The sequence below is a fragment of the Carcharodon carcharias genome, chromosome 16, assembly GCF_017639515.1.
Source record: "Carcharodon carcharias isolate sCarCar2 chromosome 16, sCarCar2.pri, whole genome shotgun sequence".
NCBI classification, from domain to species: Eukaryota; Metazoa; Chordata; class Chondrichthyes; order Lamniformes; family Lamnidae; genus Carcharodon; species Carcharodon carcharias.
The window spans coordinates 12,716,414-12,730,499 of record NC_054482.1 but is presented as its reverse complement, the minus strand read 5'-3'; positions in this window follow the sequence as shown (position 1 = coordinate 12,730,499).

Below are 14,086 nucleotides of genomic sequence, written 5' to 3'. Positions count from 1 at the left end.
TCTACTGCAATCTGAGGCCGCCACACGGGTGTCATCAGCCATGTCCTATGCTTGTCCCCGAGGAGCAATTCCCTGCAGCTTCTGTGGACCCTCGAACATGTCAGGGATCTGTGACCAACTGAGAGTGTAGGAGTTGTGGACACTTCCTGGAAATCATGCGCAGACCTGCAGGATGTGTTTCTGGTGGTCGCACACCAGCTACACCAGTTGCACGTTCAGCGACTGGAATCCCTTGCAGTTGACATAGTCGACCGTATGTTGCAATGGAGATCTGAGCACCATGTGAGTACAGCTGATGGCACCCTGCACCTGTGGGAAACCCAAGATCTAGGCAAATCCAATCGCTCTTGCATCCTGGCTCTCCTGGTCCCGGGCGAAATGCACAAAGTTGTGTGTCCTTGTTAAGATGATATCCATGACCTTATGGATGCATTTGTGGGTGAAGGCTTGTGATATCCCACATAGGTCACCTGTGGAGCCCTGAAAGGAGCCATTGGTGTAGAAATTGAGCGCTGTTGTCACTATCACAGCCACTGACAGTGGATGCCCTCCATGTCCCTGTGGCGCCAAATCCTGTGGTATCTGGCAGATGTTCACGCTGTTGGAGCTTCCAGGATGTGGATGTTCGCACTGCAGGAGCTTCCAGGATGTGGATGTTCACGTTGTTGGAGCTTCCAGGATGTGGATGTTCGCACTGTTGGAGCTTCCAGGATGTGGATGTTCGCACTGCAGGAGCTTCCAGGATGTGGATGTTCACACTGTTGGAGCTTCCAGGATGTGGATGTTCACACTGCAGGAGCTTCCAGGATGTGGATGTTCACACTGCAGGAGCTTCCAGGATGTGGATGTTCGCACTGCAGGAGCTTCCAGGATGTGGATGTTCACACTGCAGGAGCTTCCAGGATGTGGATGTTCGCACTGCAGGAGCTTCCAGGATGTGGATGTTCACACTGTTGGAGCTTCCAGGATGTGGATGTTCACACTGCAGGAGCTTCCAGGATGTGGATGTTCACACTGCAGGAGCTTCCAGGATGTGGATGTTCACACTGCAGGAGCTTCCAGGATGTGGATGTTCACACTGCAGGAGCTTCCAGGATGTGGATGTTCGCACTGCAGGAGCTTCCAGGATGTGGATGTTCACACTGCAGGAGCTTCCAGGATGTGGATGTTCGCACTGCAGGAGCTTCCAGGATGTGGATGTTCGCACTGTTGGAGCTTCCAGGATGTGGATGTTCACACTGCAGGAGCTTCCAGGATGTGGATGTTCACACTGCAGGAGCTTCCAGGATGTGGATGTTCACACTGCAGGAGCTTCCAGGATGTGGATGTTCACACTGTTGGAGCTTCCAGGATGTGGATGTTCACACTGCAGGAGCTTCCAGGATGTGGATGTTCACACTGTTGGAGCTTCCAGGATGTGGATGTTCACACTGTTGGAGCTTCCAGGATGTGGATGTTCACACTGCAGGAGCTTCCAGGATGTGGATGTTCACACTGTTGGAGCTTCCAGGATGTGGATGTTCACACTGCAGGAGCTTCCAGGATGTGGATGTTCACACTGTTGGAGCTTCCAGGATGTGGATGTTCACACTGCAGGAGCTTCCAGGATGTGGATGTTCACACTGTTGGAGCTTCCAGGATGTGGATGTTCACACTGTTGGAGCTTCCAGGATGTGGATGTTCACACTGTTGGAGCTTCCAGGATGTGGATGTTCACACTGCAGGAGCTTCCAGGATGTGGATGTTCACACTGCAGGAGCTTCCAGGATGTGGATGTTCGCACTGCAGGAGCTTCCAGGATGTGGATGTTCACACTGCAGGAGCTTCCAGGATGTGGATGTTCACACTGCAGGAGCTTCCAGGATGTGGATGTTCACACTGCAGGAGCTTCCAGGATGTGGATGTTCACACTGCAGGAGTTTCCAGGATGTGGATGTTCACACTGCAGGAGCTTCCAGGATGTGGACATTCACACTGCAGGAGCTTCCAGGATGTGGATGTTCACACTGTTGGAGCTTCCAGGATGTGGATGTTCACACTGCAGGAGCTTCCAGGATGTGGATGTTCACACTGCAGGAGCTTCCAGGATGTGGATGTTCGCACTGCAGGAGCTTCCAGGATGTGGACATTCACACTGTTGGAGCTTCCAGGATGTGGATGTTCACACTGCAGGAGCTTCCAGGATGTGGATGTTCGCACTGCAGGAGCTTCCAGGATGTGGATGTTCACGTTGTTGGAGCTTCCAGGATGTGGATGTTCACACTGTTGGAGCTTCCAGGATGTGGATGTTCACACTGCAGGAGCTTCCAGGATGTGGATGTTCACACTGCAGGAGCTTCCAGGATGTGGATGTTCACGTTGTTGGAGCTTCCAGGATGTGGATGTTCGCACTGTTGGAGCTTCCAGGATGTGGATGTTCGCACTGCAGGAGCTTCCAGGATGTGGATGTTCACACTGTTGGAGCTTCCAGGATGTGGATGTTCACACTGCAGGAGCTTCCAGGATGTGGATGTTCGCACTGCAGGAGCTTCCAGGATGTGGATGTTCACACTGTTGGAGCTTCCAGGATGTGGACATTCACACTGCAGGAGCTTCCAGGATGTGGATGTTCGCACTGTTGGAGCTTCCAGGATGTGGATGTTCACACTGCAGGAGCTTCCAGGATGTGGATGTTCGCACTGCAGGAGCTTCCAGGATGTGGATGTTCACACTGCAGGAGCTTCCAGGATGTGGATGTTCACACTGCAGGAGCTTCCAGGATGTGGATGTTCGCACTGCAGGAGCTTCCAGGATGTGGATGTTCGCACTGTTGGAGCTTCCAGGATGTGGATGTTCACACTGCAGGAGCTTCCAGGATGTGGATGTTCGCACTGCAGGAGCTTCCAGGATGTGGATGTTCACACTGCAGGAGCTTCCAGGATGTGGATGTTCACACTGCAGGAGCTTCCAGGATGTGGATGTTCACACTGCAGGAGCTTCCAGGATGTGGATGTTCACACTGTTGGAGCTTCCAGGATGTGGATCTTCACACTGCAGGAGCTTCCAGGATGTGGATGTTCACACTGCAGGAGTTTCCAGGATGTGGATGTTCACACTGCAGGAGTTTCCAGGATGTGGATGTTCACACTGCAGGAGCTTCCAGGATGTGGATGTTCACACTGCAGGAGTTTCCAGGATGTGGATGTTCACACTGCAGGAGCTTCCAGGATGTGGACATTCACACTGCAGGAGCTTCCAGGATGTGGATGTTCGCACTGCAGGAGCTTCCAGGATGTGGATGTTCGCACTGTTGGAGCTTCCAGGATGTGGATGTTCACACTGCAGGAGCTTCCAGGATGTGGATGTTCACACTGCAGGAGTTTCCAGGATGTGGATGTTCACACTGCAGGAGCTTCCAGGATGTGGATGTTCACACTGCAGGAGCTTCCAGGATGTGGATGTTCACACTGCAGGAGCTTCCAGGATGTGGACATTCACACTGCAGGAGCTTCCAGGATGTGGATGTTCACACTGCAGGAGCTTCCAGGATGTGGATGTTCACGTTGTTGGAGCTTCCAGGATGTGGATGTTCACGTTGTTGGAGCTTCCAGGATGTGGATGTTCACACTGCAGGAGTTTCCAGGATGTGGATGTTCACACTGCAGGAGCTTCCAGGATGTGGATGTTCACACTGCAGGAGCTTCCAGGATGTGGATGTTCACACTGCAGGAGCTTCCAGGATGTGGATGTTCGCACTGCAGGAGCTTCCAGGATGTGGATGTTCACACTGTTGGAGCTTCCAGGATGTGGATGTTCACACTGCAGGAGCTTCCAGGATGTGGATGTTCACACTGTTGGAGCTTCCAGGATGTGGATGTTCACACTGTTGGAGCTTCCAGGATGTGGATGTTCGCACTGCAGGAGCTTCCAGGATGTGGATGTTCACACTGTTGGAGCTTCCAGGATGTGGATGTTCACACTGCAGGAGCTTCCAGGATGTGGATGTTCACACTGTTGGAGCTTCCAGGATGTGGATGTTCGCACTGCAGGAGCTTCCAGGATGTGGATGTTCACACTGCAGGAGCTTCCAGGTTGTGGATGTTCGCACTGTTGGAGCTTCCAGGATGTGGATGTTCGCACTGCAGGAGCTTCCAGGATGTGGATGTTCACACTGCAGGAGCTTCCAGGATGTGGATGTTCGCACTGCAGGAGCTTCCAGGATGTGGATGTTCACACTGTTGGAGCTTCCAGGATGTGGATGTTCACACTGCAGGAGCTTCCAGGATGTGGATGTTCGCACTGCAGGAGCTTCCAGGATGTGGATGTTCACACTGCAGGAGTTTCCAGGATGTGGATGTTCACACTGCAGGAGCTTCCAGGATGTGGATGTTCACACTGCAGGAGTTTCCAGGATGTGGATGTTCACACTGCAGGAGCTTCCAGGATGTGGACATTCACACTGCAGGAGCTTCCAGGATGTGGATGTTCGCACTGCAGGAGCTTCCAGGATGTGGATGTTCACACTGCAGGAGCTTCCAGGATGTGGATGTTCGCACTGCAGGAGCTTCCAGGATGTGGATGTTCACACTGCAGGAGCTTCCAGGATGTGGATGTTCGCACTGCAGGAGCTTCCAGGATGTGGATGTTCGCACTGCAGGAGCTTCCAGGATGTGGATGTTCACACTGTTGGAGCTTCCAGGATGTGGATGTTCACACTGCAGGAGCTTCCAGGATGTGGATGTTCACACTGTTGGAGCTTCCAGGATGTGGATGTTCGCACTGCAGGAGCTTCCAGGATGTGGATGTTCGCACTGCAGGAGCTTCCAGGATGTGGATGTTCACACTGTTGGAGCTTCCAGGATGTGGATGTTCACACTGCAGGAGCTTCCAGGATGTGGACGTTCACATTGTTGGAGCTTCCAGGATGTGGATGTTCACACTGTTGGAGCTTCCAGGATGTGGATGTTCACACTGTTGGAGCTTCCAGGATGTGGATGTTCACACTGCAGGAGCTTCCAGGATGTGGACGTTCACATTGTTGGAGCTTCCAGGATGTGGATGTTCACACTGTTGGAGCTTCCAGGATGTGGATGTTCACACTGTTGGAGCTTCCAGGATGTGGATGTTCACACTGCAGGAGCTTCCAGGATGTGGACGTTCACATTGTTGGAGCTTCCAGGATGTGGATGTTCACACTGCAGGAGCTTCCAGGATGTGGATGTTCACACTGCAGGAGTTTCCAGGATGTGGATGTTCACACTGCAGGAGCTTCCAGGATGTGGATGTTCACACTGCAGGAGTTTCCAGGATGTGGATGTTCACACTGCAGGAGCTTCCAGGATGTGGACATTCACACTGCAGGAGCTTCCAGGATGTGGATGTTCACACTGCAGGAGTTTCCAGGATGTGGATGTTCACGTTGTTGGAGCTTCCAGGATGTGGATGTTCACGTTGTTGGAGCTTCCAGGATGTGGATGTTCACACTGCAGGAGCTTCCAGGATGTGGACATTCACACTGCAGGAGCTTCCAGGATGTGGATGTTCACACTGCAGGAGTTTCCAGGATGTGGATGTTCACGTTGTTGGAGCTTCCAGGATGTGGATGTTCACACTGCAGGAGCTTCCAGGATGTGGATGTTCACACTGCAGGAGCTTCCAGGATGTGGATGTTCACACTGTTGGAGCTTCCAGGATGTGGATGTTCACACTGCAGGAGCTTCCAGGATGTGGATGTTCACACTGCAGGAGCTTCCAGGATGTGGATGTTCGCACTGCAGGAGCTTCCAGGATGTGGATGTTCACGTTGTTGGAGCTTCCAGGATGTGGATGTTCGCACTGCAGGAGCTTCCAGGATGTGGATGTTCGCACTGTTGGAGCTTCCAGGATGTGGATGTTCGCACTGCAGGAGCTTCCAGGATGTGGATGTTCACACTGCAGGAGCTTCCAGGATGTGGATGTTCGCACTGCAGGAGCTTCCAGGATGTGGATGTTCACACTGCAGGAGTTTCCAGGATGTGGATGTTCGCACTGTTGGAGCTTCCAGGATGTGGATGTTCACGTTGTTGGAGTTTCCAGGATGTGGATGTTCACACTGTTGGAGCTTCCAGGATGTGGATGTTCACACTGCAGGAGCTTCCAGGATGTGGATGTTCACACTGCAGGAGTTTCCAGGATGTGGATGTTCACACTGCAGGAGCTTCCAGGATGTGGACATTCACACTGCAGGAGCTTCCAGGATGTGGATGTTCGCACTGCAGGAGCTTCCAGGATGTGGATGTTCACACTGCAGGAGCTTCCAGGATGTGGATGTTCGCACTGCAGGAGCTTCCAGGATGTGGATGTTCACACTGTTGGAGCTTCCAGGATGTGGATGTTCGCACTGCAGGAGCTTCCAGGATGTGGATGTTCACACTGTTGGAGCTTCCAGGATGTGGATGTTCGCACTGCAGGAGCTTCCAGGATGTGGATGTTCACACTGCAGGAGCTTCCAGGATGTGGATGTTCACACTGCAGGAGCTTCCAGGATGTGGATGTTCACACTGCAGGAGCTTCCAGGATGTGGATGTTCACACTGCAGGAGCTTCCAGGATGTGGATGTTCACACTGCAGGAGTTTCCAGGATGTGGATGTTCACGTTGTTGGAGCTTCCAGGATGTGGATGTTCACACTGCAGGAGCTTCCAGGATGTGGATGTTCACACTGCAGGAGCTTCCAGGATGTGGATGTTCGCACTGCAGGAGCTTCCAGGATGTGGATGTTCACGTTGTTGGAGCTTCCAGGATGTGGATGTTCACACTGCAGGAGCTTCCAGGATGTGGATGTTCGCACTGCAGGAGCTTCCAGGATGTGGATGTTCGCACTGCAGGAGCTTCCAGGATGTGGATGTTCGCACTGCAGGAGCTTCCAGGATGTGGATGTTCACACTGCAGGAGCTTCCAGGATGTGGATGTTCGCACTGTTGGAGCTTCCAGGATGTGGATGTTCGCACTGCAGGAGCTTCCAGGATGTGGATGTTCACACTGCAGGAGCTTCCAGGATGTGGACATTCACACTGCAGGAGCTTCCAGGATGTGGATGTTCACACTGCAGGAGCTTCCAGGATGTGGATGTTCGCACTGCAGTAGCTTCCAGGATGTGGACATTCACACTGCAGGATCTTCCAGGATGTGGATGTTCACACTGCAGGAGCTTCCAGGATGTGGATGTTCACACTGCAGGAGCTTCCAGGATGTGGACATTCACACTGCAGGAGCTTCCAGGATGTGGATGTTCACACTGCAGGAGCTTCCAGGATGTGGATGTTCACGTTGTTGGAGCTTGCAGGATGTGGATGTTCACACTGCAGGAGCTTCCAGGATGTGGATGTTCGCACTGCAGGAGATTCCAGGGTGTGGTTGTTCACACTGTTGGAGCTTCCAGGAGATGGATCTTCGTACTGAAGGTGGTCGGCTGCAAGAGATACTGTTTGGCGGTGATGGTCTGTGCTGATGGTGGGGTTATTAGATGGGGAGGAGAGGAATGAAAGGTGGGGTGGGTGTGGAGGCCTAGAGGGGAACAGGGGATGTGGGGGTGGTAGGGGAAAGAGAGAAATGCTGCGGGGGCTGTGGATTGGATGAGGTGGTTAATGGAATGGGAGGATGGGAAGGGCTGTGGTGGAGTGTGGGCAGCAGGGTGGGGTTTGCAGATGTGAATGGGCATGGGGGGTGTGTGCAGGTGTGAATGGGCATGGGGGTGTGTGCAGGTGTGAATGTGCATGGGGGTGTGTGCAGGTTTGAACGGGCATGGGTGTGTGTGCAGGTGTGAATGGGCATGGGGGGTGTGTGCAGGTGTGAATGGGCATGGGGGTGTGTGCAGGTGTGAATGTGCATGGGGGTGTGTGCAGGTTTGAACGGGCATGGGTGTGTGTGCAGGTTTGAACGAGCATGGGGGTGTGTGCAGGTGTGAATGGGCATGGGGGTGTGTGCAGGTGTGAACGAGCATGGGGGTGTGTGCAAGTGTGAGCAGGCATGGGGACATGTGCAGGTGTGAACGGGCATGGGGTGCTGGGGGAAGTGGGAAAAGGTTCAGAGGGAGGGGTCTGTGTTGTCAGCTGATGAGTCCTGGGGGATAAACTGAGGGAATTTGTGATTTGAAAGGATGGTGAGTATTAAAGGGGGCAATGGGAGCCACTAAGGTGGAAGAGTGAAAGCCCTGCGATGACGTTGAAGGGACACTGAGGGTTGCTGGATGGGACACAGAAGTAAAACCAGATTCTGGGGGTCGGCAGGATGAGGGGGGTGAGAAACATGTCTATTGTAATGGGGGTGGGTACCTCGGGAAAGTAGGGTTGCACACTAACCTGCATGGGACAGAGGTTGATGGGGGAGATTTTTAGGGTGATTGGGGAGGTCAAAGGTCACACCAGGAGGGTCAATAGTTATGGTGGGCAGGGCGTAGGTCACAGGTGGAAGTTGGAAGGTGTTGGACTCTACCTGAAAAGTCACATGCACCATGGCTGCTTGCAGCTATCCAGAACCTTGAAGTGGAGATCTCGAGATGCTGAATGGGAGTTGGGACATCAGGGGTGGGTGCAGCGACAGGTCATCTGTACTGGACAACCGAAGGGGGACCCCAGCACATAGTATTGACAATGCTAAGGTGTTTCAACAGATGAGTGTGTGAAGGGCAAAGGCCCAACCTGTGTGGGAAGCTTTTTACACATGGCTTGCAAGGGACCCTGGCAAAGATCCTTGCATCCCTGCACATGCATGATTTTGGAGGACATAGACCCAGCCTGGGGTGTCCCCCTGAAGATTGTGGGGTGGAGAGGAGGGGTGATACACAGGCTTAATAGCAATGAATCACAATTAAACCACATCAGACCTCGTTAAAGTGCAAGTGTAGTCTATTTACAAAAGTGTATGAACATTAACAATTGCAGTGTCCATGCAACCACATGTGAAATCATAAGGACATAAGAAAAAAGGAGTAGGCCATTCGGCCCATTGAGCCTGTTCCGCCATTCAATAAGATCATGGCTGATCTGATCGTCTCCTTAACTCCACTTTCCTGCCCCATAACCTTTGACTCCTTTGTCAATCTGAATAACTGAGCCTTGAATATATTCCATGCCCCATTCTCCACTGCTCTCTGGGTAAGAGAATTCCAAACACTAATGACTGCCTGAGAGAAAAAAATTCATCCTCATCTCTGTCTAAATTGCAAGACTCCTTATTTTGAAACTGTGTCCCATAGTTCTACATTCCCCCATGAGTGGAAACAACCTTTCAGAATCCTAATTAATTCATTCATTCATTGGAAGCAGCTCAGAGAAGGTTTACTAGACTAATAGCCGGAATGGGCAGGAAAGGCTGGACAGTCTAGGCTTGTATCCACTGGAGTTTAGAAGAGTAAGAGACGACTTGATTGAAACGTATAAGATCCTGAGAGGTCTTGACAGGGTGGATGTGGAAAGGATTTTCCCTCCTGTGGGTCTGCTCGTTTAAGTCAGAGATGAGGAAATATATTTATTCTCAGAGGGTCGCAAGTCTTTGGAAATCATTCCCTCAAAAGGGGGTGGAAGCAGAGTCCTTGAATATCTTTAAGGCAGAGATATCTAGATAGATTCTTAATAAGCAAAGGGGTGAAAGGTTATTGAGGGTAGTGTTATGACCCAGCAGTTAGTAAAGCTGAGTTCTTTAAAATTCCCAGAGGGAAACCTTAAACAACTATCATAACCTATATTTTTAAGTGGTATGTTTGAGATACAACTCTAAATTCAGGAATCAGACCACTAGTTCTCGAGAGGTTTTATATTAAACTAAATGAAACATTTTATTGAGTTACAACACATTAAATATATATACATGGCTACAAATCATAACTTTTAACAAATTCTCAAACTAATCTCTATTAAGGCAAAGGCACCCATAGACTTAACCAGACAGCAGGCAAAGCATTTTTACCTTACGAATTCAAAATGAGGTTCCTCTCACTTTGGTTCCTGTAGAGACAGTTGTAGGCTTACAGCTTCTTTGATCTTACTTTGCCTGTCGCCCACACACAAAATTTGCCTTTGGTTATATCCAGTACATCTCACTGAATGTAAATTCTCATTGTTATCACTGGCCTCTTTGAACTCCATTTCTCCTAATAATAAAACCCTTTTCATAGTACCAATTTTTTAGTAATATAACCATATTGCTTGGTCTCTGCTAGCTAGGTGCCAGATTTTGCTCCACTTCTTGAATGCTCTATTCAAAAAATTCAAATGCACTCTACCTCTCTTACATCTCAAAACTAGTACACATCAAAGCACCCAGGCTAGTTGGCTTTAATCCAATTGAGAGACAGCCACAGACTAAACCTCTATTTTAAAAGAAAAATATTTTCCAATAATATTATATACGTTAATAGCTTCATGACAGTAGGCAGGAATGTGGAGCTGAGGTTAAAATCAGCCATGATCTTATTGAATGGCGGAGCAGGCTCGGGGTTGGGGTGGGGTGGGGGGGGGGGGGTGGGGGCGCGAGTGGCCTACTCCTGCTACTAATTTGTATGTATGTTCCTATATGTTTCAATAACAACACTGTTGTAAACTCCAATGAGCACAGGCCCAACCTATTCAACCTTTCCTCAAAAGGCAACACCAGCACCCCAGGAATTAGCTTACTGAACCTTCTCTGAACTGCCTTCAATGCAAGTATATCCCTCCTTAAGTAAGGAGACAAGTACTATACACAGTCCTCCAGGTGTGGTCTAACCAATTCACTGTACAGTTTTTTTTTTATTCTTTCATGGGACCTGAGCATTGCTGGCAAGGCCACCATTTGTTGCCCATCCCGAATTGCCCTTGAACCATGTGGTTAGCTAGGCCATTTCAGAGGCAGTTAAGAGTGAACCACATTGCTGTGGGTCTGCAGTCACATAGACCAGACCAGGTAACGATGGCAGGTTTCCTTCCTTAATGGGAAATAATGAACCAGGTGGGTTTTTAACAACAATCGATAGTTTCATGGTCTAGCTTTATATTCCAAATCATAACTTCTCAATCTTTCATTCCGGTTCTTCTAGGTTCTCCCCTGACACCCGCAGCAGGGTTGGAGGCAGCCAGCTGACCAGTTTGCCCTGTTGTCTTGGATGACCTTGGGGGGCCTTGGAGACCCAAGGATGGGCGGGGAAGGTGGGGGAGGAGTGCGGGCCCGGCTTACTTTGGTCCCCTTCTGTGGGGCAGCTGCGTCCTCTGCAGTCACAGAGATTGAAACTGAAGGGGTCACAGGCAACGGGGATTCTGAAGGGCTGGACACCCTCTAAGAGTCCTGAGTGGAGGTCCCAGGGGGTATCCAACAGCCGCTCCTCCTCCCTTTGGGGGCCCGAGGAGCCCTGCCTGACTCCTTGAGGAGAAGAGGCACCTGGAGAGAGGCCATGGTGCCGTGTACCCTCTTGCATAGTCACAGCAAGATCTCACCCATGGCTACAGCGATGGAGTGTGCACATCTTCCACAGAAACTGGGCATTCTGCTGGACAAGGCTATCCACGGTTCCAAGATAAAATATTTAATAATATGTGTGTGTGTATACTACCTTGTCTATCTCAAGAAGGAAACAGTAAAAGAAACAGAACAAGTACAGAAGGTACACACTGTTGGTATCAGAGATGGAGTTCAGCCCATGCAGCAGTGAAGGAGTGACATCCATGGCAGCAGCCCTATTACCAGTGTTTACCTCGATGTGTTGGCATGCCAGTACTATCACCTCAGCTTGAAGGCTGACAGACTCCTCCATCATGCCTTGCAATCTAAGGAGTGCAGCGGCCATCCTCCCCATGGAGATTTTCTTGTGTGCACAGGTCAGAACCACCGCCAGAGAGCAGGCAGTCGGACTCCTCTGCCTCACGTGTCACTCTGCTGAGAGCCTCTGCCACCTCTGCCTGATGTTCCCCCCCGCCTTCCCCCTTCGCTACCTCTTCAGCATTTCGTGCAGGGCCAATCTCAGAGGGTCACCATCTGACTCGGATGTCACAGATGCCTCTTCCCCAGCAGGCCTTCCAAGTACTGGTGAGCTTGGCTAACCCTGCCTCCTGCTTCAGATACGTGTCTGTGTGGTGACCACCAGAATGTGAGACCTTGCCAAAACTAAATCTAGTATCCACCAAGGGTGTGTATCTCTGGCTGGTGGAAGGTGCAGGTGACGGCTGTGATACCTCTACAGGTGCACTTTCTTCCTCCTCCCCAATGTCCTCAGTCCTCTACGGCTGAGGTACTGCTGAACAGGTCTTCTTCTGGCCTTCCCCTCTTCCTGCTGGCACCTGTAAGTGAGAGAGAAGAGAGCGAGTGACCGCATGAGCTGCCTCCAACATGGAGGAATGCATGACCCTTAGGTTTCTATGTGACTACATTATACATGGATTCTTACTGGATGGAGGCTGCTTGCTGACCTCTCCATCTGCACAGGCTCGGCCTGGTTCCTCCCATGCTAGCTGGGCTGGTTGCTTCTCAAACTCTGTCAAGTTCCTCAGTTGAGGTGGGCCCCCTCCCATCTCTCGCTCTCCCTCTGTCTCTCTATCATGTTGTGCCGTAACTTTTCCAATGCAAGGAGAGAAGATGAGGTTGAGAGCAATTGGGTTTCATGTTTCTTTCTCGTCCTTCCAATCTTACAAATAGCCCTCTGGATTGTGTGCCATGTGATTGATGCACTGCAAGTTGTCCACTAGGGTTCTGGGGCCACACCCTGCAGAGTGGTGACCCATGCTGATAGAAGGATAAGGCTCACAAAGGCTTGTCATTAGAGGTGTCTGCTGGTGCCCTCAATGTCTAACCCCCTTCCCCAACCCAGACAGTATCTGACCTCTCTGTCTGGAAGATTGAGGGGTCTACAGTGGCCTCTCCACCTGCAGACTAGATGGGCTTCAGTGCAGCTTTGAGGCATCACCTTATCACGTTGAGTAGCTCTGTTATGCATGGGCCACATGGATGGTGCCCTTGCCACTTAGGCATACGTTCCCATAACCGTTCAGTGAGGTGACTGTGAGCAGTTGAGAGTTCACTTATTCTGGTGGTGCAGATGAGGTCATTCATCTGTTTCTGGCATTGCAGGACCGTCTTCCGGTGAAAGCTATGGGTACTGACCGGCTTGGAGACTTCCTCTCGTGCAGGGTTGGTCACACGGCTCGGATTCCTCCTTCCATCCTTGGGGTACAGGATGTCCCTCTTGGCCTTCACTACATTGAGCAGCACATCGAGGGACTGAGCTTGGGGGCTGGAGCTCCCTGGGATCGCCAGGCCATCTCCTCCTTCCATGGTCAGTTGGCGACAAAGAAGTTGATGTCCAGGCACATTTTATATATGGCGCCCAGATGTGACGGCAGGCGTGCATCATCCAGCTGTGCATTACATTGGGAAACCCCCGACTGCATAATTAATGACCCCAGCATCACACGATTTGGTGCGAATTCCCACCAGGCTCCACGGCGGGAAACACTTCCGGTCCCTGCTCCCACCACGGGACTTGGGTCCAGAATGGAAAATTCCGGCCCATGTATGGAGATTAGAGAGGATCAGAACATAATTAATCCAACATTGTTTCCCGCATGATGAATGACTAGATCCAGTATTGCTCCTGCCTCAGAATTAGAAAATTATAGGTTCAAGTCCCAATCAAGGAACTTAACCACAGTCAATACATGAAGGATTTATTGAAAATTCTGAGTTTAAGGTCAATAATTATGGAGGAATTTAATGTGCTACATGTGCTATAAATGGCTTATATCCAATAAAATTCTTAATTGCTGCAGAAATATGGGGCAAGGAATAAAAAATAAAGTGAACCATTGCTTATGGCAGAATTCCTTAGCAAATCTGTCTCACTGTTGAAGTTTGGTAAAGTAAACATGCTCCATGTTGAATGCCAATAATCTGTAATTAAAATGGAGAATGTGCACAGACTATTTTATTGGTTTTACTCAACAACACAATGTGCAATTTAATCTCAAAATTCCATTTCCAAGCTTTTAAAATATGAATTCCTGGAATTGATGGGGATGTGCGAGCTGTTTAAAAAGGATTTCTTGGAGCCAACCTTCTGACATTTGTGCCTTTTACCATCCATGTAAGTCTCTAAGAGCAGCCCA